The sequence below is a fragment of the Crinia signifera genome, chromosome 9 (assembly GCF_055691185.1).
Source record: "Crinia signifera chromosome 9, ASM5569118v1, whole genome shotgun sequence".
NCBI classification, from domain to species: domain Eukaryota; kingdom Metazoa; phylum Chordata; class Amphibia; order Anura; family Myobatrachidae; genus Crinia; species Crinia signifera.
In genome coordinates this window covers 12967033-12975378 of record NC_139225.1, presented here as the reverse complement: position 1 = coordinate 12975378, position 8346 = coordinate 12967033, and positions in this window count along the sequence as shown.

The following is an 8346-nucleotide window of genomic DNA, read 5'->3' as shown; positions in this document are numbered from 1 at the left end:
CCACGATAGAGTACAAGGAGGAGGGGGCAGCAAAGTAGGTAAATTTGCCTCAAGGGAAAGTATGGGGGTGAGGTCTTAGAAGTTACACAGCAGACACCTGCATTAAGTACAACAAGGATCCTCATAGACATCCTTGATTTTTTTGATAGGTAGACTTGGTGGCACCCCCCCAGATCCTGGCGCCCTAGGCAGCTGCCTAAAGCTGTCTAATGGTAGAGTCGGCCCTGAACCTACCCAAGAGAAACTTGGTCCATTTTGGATGTCCATTTTAAAGTTAAAAATAAAATTGCGCATAAAATCAAATATAAAATTGAATGAAATAGAATAAAAATCATCAAACACTTCCTTATGTATTCTTATTGGACAAAACATATCACATGCAAGAAGCTGCTGTGGTTCCTCCTGGGTTGGCTCAGTCTATCACAAAATTAAAGATACAGTTGCAAAAAAAAAGAATGTGAACCCTTTGGAATTACCTGTATTTCTGCATAAATTGGTCAAAAAATGTGTCCTGATCTTCATCTAAGTCACAACAATAGACAAACACAGTCTGCTTAAACTAATACCACACAAACAGTTATATGTTCCCATGTTTTTATTGAACACACCATAAGGCAAATTCCATCTCAAATGGACAAAACCATGTGCAGTGCAGGTGGGTATTTTGTTCATATGTTTGTAAATCCAGTCATAAGGACACAGAGACATGTGAGTTCACTGCTGTGCTGTTTTATTCCATCCAACTCCAGACACACTGCCTCAGGACCACCCACTTCCCAGCATTCCCCTGGTCCTAGGGACCATCACCGAAGATTCAGGCTTACACATATTAGTAAGAGAGTGTCATTTTGTCTTCATTATGGTTAAGTTGAGATCTTAAATCCACCTGATTTCTTCTTACTTCTGTTCCACGCTCTGTACATATAGTATAAGATTTTGGTGCTACTACTTATGCTTGCACAATACCTTTCTGCACCCAAATACCTTTCTCGTGATCTCTGAGATGGACTTGGCCACCCGATTTTAGATCTGATAAGCTTTTTGTGATATACTTCTGGAGCAGACAAAATTCCATATGGTAGTCGAAGAAACCTGTATCGACCTTCTGGTGTATTAAATGTACAAAGCTTTGAGCTGGCCTCCTCTAGCTTCCTTTGCCAGAATCCTGAAGATGCGTCCAATTTACTGAACCATTTTGCTCCCGCAAATTGCAACATGATGTCATCTCTAGTTGGTAGTTTGAAATGTTCTCGTTTAATAGTTTTGTTTAGATGTCTAGGGTCTAGACATATTCTGAGTTGTCCATTTTTCTTTTCAACAAATACTAAGGAGCTTACCCATTCAGTAGGCTCATCAACTTTCTGTATCACACCCAAGGCTTCCATGCAATTTAACTCTTGTTTTAGTCTTTCTCTCAGTGCAAACAGCACTTTTCTACAGGGGTGTATCACGGAAGAAACTTATGCTCTCCAGGCCAGCAACCTAGACCTTCAAACAAGTCTCTGTATTCTGTAAACATCGATTTGCAGTCATCTTCTACTTGTGATGTCACCGAAAAAACTTTCTTTAGCAAGCTTAGTTTCTCACAGGAACTTAGGGCCTTATTCTAGTTCACTCTTTCTGACAAAATCCTTCTTAGATGGACAAAACCATGTGCACTGCAGGTGGGGCAGATATAACATGTGCAGAGAGAATTCGATTTGGGTGGGGTTTTACTTCAAAGTGAGATCTATATTGCAGTGTAAAAATAAAGCAGCCAGTATTTACCCTGCACAGAAACCAAATAACTCACCCAACTCTAATTCTCTCTGTACATTTTACATCTGCCCCCTGCAGTGCACATGGTTTTGTCCATCTAAGAAGGATTTTGTCAGAAAGAGTGAACTAGAATAAGGCCCTTAATCCTAGAATCGCTTGCACATTTTTATCCACAATCAGTAGAGATGTTTTAAACTGTTGCCCCTTATATTTCAGTGTCCCATACATGTACCTTTCACAGGAATTTCCTCCCCAGTGTACCCTGTAACTTTCACTTCGGCTGGATGAATTTTAGGTTTTACTCTAAAACTCTTATGGTCTTGAAACAATTTTAAATTCAACTACGCGCCAGTTACAAGCTTAAAGGGAATGACAATCTCGTTCACAGTTAAACTGACAATTCATTTTTTCTTATCTGCACTGCAAAGTTCAATGCAATCCACAAAGAACTCCTCTGTTTGTTTAACAGCATGCACTTTGGTTGTTTCACTTTTCATTTTATAGCATTTGGCAAAGTGATTAAGTCTACCACATTTCATGCAGGTTTTACCATAAGCAGGGCACATTTTAGGATTGTGAGCATTCCCGCATCTACTACAAATGTCCTTATTAGGCTTAGACTACTTCATTCTTGAGAATGGAGGTTTGCTTCCTTGTGTAACTTTTTGGCTTGAAATCTAGTTATTTCTGCCTTGTCTAGTGTTAGGTCTTGCTCTCTCAGCAATCTCTCTCTGAGTCCATTATCAGGTATTCCACAGACAATACGATCTCTAATCAGTGAATCCTTTAAATCACCAAACTTACAGGTTTTACTGAGTGATTGCAGCTCTGCATCTCCAGACTTCTGATCACATGTGAAAAACGTATATATCTTTCATGTCACATTTACTTGGCACAAAATAATCTTCAAACTTTAGCATTATAGAAGATAGCACCATGGACCTTATTCTAGTTCACTCTTTCTGACAAAATCCTTCTTAGACGGACAAAACCATGTGCACTGCAGGTGGGGCAGATGTAACTTGTGCAGAGAGAATTAGATTTGGGTGGGGTTTTACTTCAAAGTGAGATCTATATTGCAGTGTACAAATAAAGCAGTCAGTCTTTTCTCTGCACAGAAACAAAATAACTCACCCATATCTAATTCTCTCTGCACATTTCACATCTGCCCCCTGCAGTGCACATGGTTTTGTCCATCTAAGAAGGATTTTGTCAGAAAGAGTGAACTAGAATAAGGACCCATATTCTGCCCCTAGCAAACTGAAAACTATTATAAATGTCCAGCACATCCTTTCCTATCACATGGATGAAAATGGTTGCCTTTGTTTTGTCAACCTCTGTATCAGCTCCACATGCAGCAAGATAGATATTAAACCTTTGCTTAAATCTTTTCCAGTTCTCAGACAAGTTACCAGATATCAGCGTGCCGGTTGGAGGAGCCAGTTTATCCCTGGTTACTCACTGTTTGAAGAGAGGAGCACATGGCAGGCTTTGCAGACACAGGGGCAGATTTATTAAGCTCGGTGAAGTGATAATGTGGCTGGTACTTTATCATCGGCCAATCAGCTACTAACTGTGAAGTTACAGGCTTGGTTTGAAAAATGACAGGTAGGATCTGATTGGCCGGTGATAACCTATTGAGTCTGGCCAGACAAAGAAATTAAGAGGACATACCTCTATTTCCCACAGAGTGGACATAGCGACCACTAGGAATCGCGGGGCCCGGAACTGACCTTCAGTCTGGCCCCCCCAGTACCATTACTGCCACTGCCCCCTGCCCCCCCAGTACCATTACGGCCGCCCCCCCCCCCCAGTTGCCATTATGGCCACCCCCGCCCCCCCAGTACCATTACGGCCGCCCCCCCCAGTGCCATTACGGCCACCCCCACCCCCCAGTACCATCACTTACCTAGCTGCGGTGGTGCATCTCCTCGGTAGCGCACACTGCCCAGTGCAGCCTGCAGAGCGCCGAGCCCCTCTGTGTCCTAGGCTCAGCGCTCTTCAGGTTGCACTGTGTATTGTGCGTGCCTGGCTGGGGGCCACCGGGTGGGGGAGGGGGTGTGTGGCCACGAGGGTGGGGGATGACACCGTGCCGCTGCTGTTGTGGGCAGCTGCCCGGGCCCCTCTAGAAGCCGGAGCCCAGGCAGCTGTACCCACAGCACCCCCCTGTCAGCGGCCCTGCTTTTCTGTTCAGGCTGCATATCTGGCTTTATTACACAGGCGGTTGTTATAGGGGAAGCAATTGGTTCTGATTGGTTCTGGTTCTAGAGGCTTGTCACAGTTTTGCCAGTGTTATTCATAGGTGTACGATGACACTCCATTGCATAACTATGTCATTTTGCACTGTCTTTATACATTTGAAATTGTTGTGTGTTTATAGGAAGATGACTACGAGAATGTGGATGATAATAAACACCACAATGTAAAATGTTATAATGTCGACACAGTCAAAATGTTGACATGTAAAAGGTAGACATGGTTAAAATCTAGGGTTAGGGTTACAGTTTGGCTTAAAATTGGGTTTTCAACACTATGTACTGGTCGACATTTTTAATATTTTTGTGTCTTTATCAAGTTGATATTGGTGTGTTGAAACTGAAATCTAAATTGCAGTGTAAAAATAATGCAGCCAGTATTTACCCTGCACAGAAATAAAATAACTCACACAAATTTTACTCTGTCTGCACATGTTACATCTGCCCCACCTGCAGTGCACATGGTTTTGCCCATTTTGAGAACAAAGTTGTACTGCGATCAGATCTGAATAAGGGCCCTTGTTATTGTGGCATAACAATGCTACCGCAGACCTTGTGGTCACTTGGGGGAGCCAGCCCTGCTGGGGTCTGTGGGGAGCACAGGAAAGTGTGACACCCATGAGTGTGCTGGAGTACCGCCGCAAGGTTTGTATGCTGATGGAGGCTGGAGTCTGCCCCCCCCACCGGGCATCCATGTGGGCAGGGCCGCCACTAGAAATGTTGGGGCCTGGGACTGACCTACAGTCCGGGCCCCCAGCGGCACAGTGGCACGGCACCATACTCCCGGCCGCCCCCCCTGCGCGCGGCAGCCCACCTACCCCCGCATGACAGCAACCCACCTCCCCGTACTACGTCCCCATTACTTACCATCATCCGCATCGCGCATCCTCTGGCTCACGGTCCACGGTCAGGTCCGGCGCACACACTGCACAGTACAGCCTGCAGAGCACCGAGCTCTGTGTCCTAGGCTCGGCGCTCTGCAGGCTGCACTCTGTATTGTGCGTGCCTGGCCGCCGGGTGGGGGAGGCTGGGTGCGGGGGGCTGTGCCCAGGGCACCCCCCTGTCGGCGGCCCTGCATTTGGGGTGTGCCCAGTTCCCTAGTCCTGCCGCCTCTGGAGGAGCGTATTGCAGCTTAATAAAAGGTCCATTCTACTATTAAGCAGTTAGATGACTCAAATGTTCAACATTAACAGATGGATCTATATGGAACTTTCCTCAGCGACATAGCTAGCAAAATAAGTAAGTGTGTGTCAGGAACTATTAAAGTACCAGCTCGATAGCAGATGGATGCCGTGACTACTATGATATGAGATTTAGGTCATGGAAATGTAATTCTTTTAAAAATGCTGAGTATGTGTTTCTATATTCCACTTGCTGTGCATACATATTTATAGGCCTGCTTCATATGAAATACGTACCATGGGACTGTCACACCACATTCCTGGAGGGAAAGACGGTGCCGATTTTTATTACATTATTTTACAGCGGATCCAAAGTAAAACTGACAAAGGCGGCCGGCAGTGGGGACAGACAGAACCTGTGTGGGTTTTAAGTTTTCAGCAAGACCAATGGCATGAAAATATTTGCTCCTTTTTCATTGGTTTACAGTGTCAAAATCTGTTATTTGCTAAGGATGTAAACTATGTGCTCTTTCGCACAAATACTTTGATCACCTTTGTGGAAGCAGCGTTTTTTTATTATTATGTATATCCTTCCAGGGCATGAGGTGCCGTTTGCAAATTTTTGAATGAATTTATTTGTTTTACAAATTTGGTGTACAAGACAAAAACATTCTATGATATTAGCCCATATTTTTGGATGAAAGTTTAGTAATGGTGACACGCTCGGCCGATTGTATATGAATTTGCAGTTTTTCGCCTCTTTCTTGCCACGTGGTTTGTCAGGGTGCACAGTAACTTGCTGCCTGTTTTGGTTTTCTCTTGGCCAGCGGTGGTTTCTATCTGATTGTAGGAGGGAGACTGCCTATCACATACTTGTTCATACTTACCAAGTCCCCCCGATGTCCACAGCGGCCTTCACGACCTTCTTCAGCGGTCCCAGGAGTGCATTGTGTGGGTGACGTCATCGGCACCTGCAAACTCATGCAATGCACCTCTGGGACCGCTGAAGAAGATCCTGAAGGACGCAGTGGATGCTGGGGGACGCCATTGACACCAGGGGACGCCAGGGGGGCCAGGTAAGTAAGTAAGTAATATGGGAAAATTCCCTTATCCGAAATGCTCTTGGTCCCGATACTCAACCTGTATTGATATTCTTTTTTATTTATATTTTTGGATCAAACCAATTTATATTCATATTGTCATTTATATGCTTCTATCTTTAAATTAATAATATGAGTGAGGGCAGGCGCTGTGCCCACTGAAGCTACAACCTAGGCATTGTAGGGTGAAAGTTTAGTGCACTACTTGTGGTGGACATGCTTAGCTGGTCGTACCGATGCTCAACTTGGAGCAGCTCCCCATCTATTCAGTCCCAGGCCCCCAAATTTCCGATGGCAGCCCTGGGAGGAGTGCACAGGAGCCGGAAGGCAGTGGGCATTACAGTGGGTCATAATGTGTAATGAGCATGACGGTATGTGTCATAATGTGTAATGAGCATGACGGTATGTGTCATAATGTGTAATGGGCATTACTATGAGAAAGAAAAATTACTACGGGGGGGGGGGGGGGGGGTGTCAAAATATATCCTTGCTCCGGGCATCATGTCTCCTCTGCACACAGGACGCTGCCAGTAAGTACGCCGTGGAGCTGCTGCTACAGAACCTGGCTCTGGCATGGGGTTGAGGATGGGGGCACAGACGGAGGGTGGGAGGAGAGGGGCAGGGCTGATGCTGGCTGGGCATGCATGCCTCAGGCTTGTGGGGCAGCTAACATCAGCTCAACAGTGGAGCGGGTGAGCAGTGGGGCGGCCGCACATCACCCCCGGGAGGCCATCCAAAAACGTTGTGCCTGGGGGTGGCCTGAGCCGTAAATTTGCCCCTGGTTTCTCTCCCTGTGCGACTGGCCTGCTTCTTCTCAGTAGCCGTCCTTAGGTCCAGTTATATGGTGAGGGACATGATTAACTTCAGTCTATCCACATATTTTATGATTGGCTCATGAAAACACAGGTTTCCTTGTGAACCTGAATAACCTCCACAGTGTGGGATACAGTGCAGGATGGATACAGTGTGGGCTGGTTTCTGCATGAGTCGGAAACAGTGTGGCATATAGTGCGGGTTGAATACACCAATAGTGCACTTAATGTGACAGATGATGTTAGTGGTGTCAGCAGTGCAGGAATGCCGACATTGTACAGGGGTGTCAGCTGTGTGGAAGTGCTGGTGGTGTCCTCAGTGCAGGAGTGGTGGTGCTGGTGGTATCCTCAGCATGGGGATGTTGGCAGTGCAGGAGTGCCGCAGTTGTTCTTAGTGCGGGGTCAGCAGCACCGAGAAGGGAGGGGGATTTCGGGTACTATTTACCCATGCCCGGGTCAGATGGAGGGGCCTTGGGGCCGCTCCCCCTCCCCCATTGCAGGGAGACAGACAGTAGGGAGGGAGATGACATGCTACCGCAGCACAGCCTCTCTCCCCAGCCCAGCACACGCTGCTAAGTGATGAGCTGGGGAGAGAGGCAATAGCAGCCTGTCCTCTCTCTCCCTGTGCGGGCGTGCGATCACATCCCCCCATCCCTGGCACAAGTTAGATATTTTTTTTAACAGTACAAGGCTACGCCCTCTTCTGGTAGCCATGCCCCTATGATAGCTCCTACATTTTACCAGGGTCTGCCCAACCTGTCAGCATCCCTGGTGGGGTACTGGGAGTGTTTTCTGGGAGGGGTTGCTGGTGGTGTCGGCTGTGTCAGCCCCACCACCCCAAGCGGGGTTGCCGGCTGTGTCAGCAGTGCAGGGCTGCCATTGGTATCTTCATTGCAGGGGTACCAGCAGTGCAGGAGTGGTGGTGATGTCCTTAGTGCAGGGTTGCCGGCTGTGTAGCATGGAGTATCCGGTGCTGTCCGCAGTTTGTGTGTGTTGGAGGGGCAGCAGTGCGGATGGTGAAGTTGGCAGGTTGGGAGGGAGGCACCCTCTTTGGCGTGGTGCCCCATTAAAGTCAATGGGGAATCACTGATTGGCTGAGCCGTGACAGATGGCTCTCTCAGCCAATCAACAGCCGCCCATTGAGAGATTCGACAGGGCTTGGAGCCTGGAGGCAGATGCCTCCCTTGCCTTTGGGAGTTATGCCCCTGGCTACAAGCCTATGTTGGGAAGAGATAATAAATATTTTCTTATACAGTATATTATTCTTAACCTGAAAGTTCTGTCTAAACATCCTAGCTAC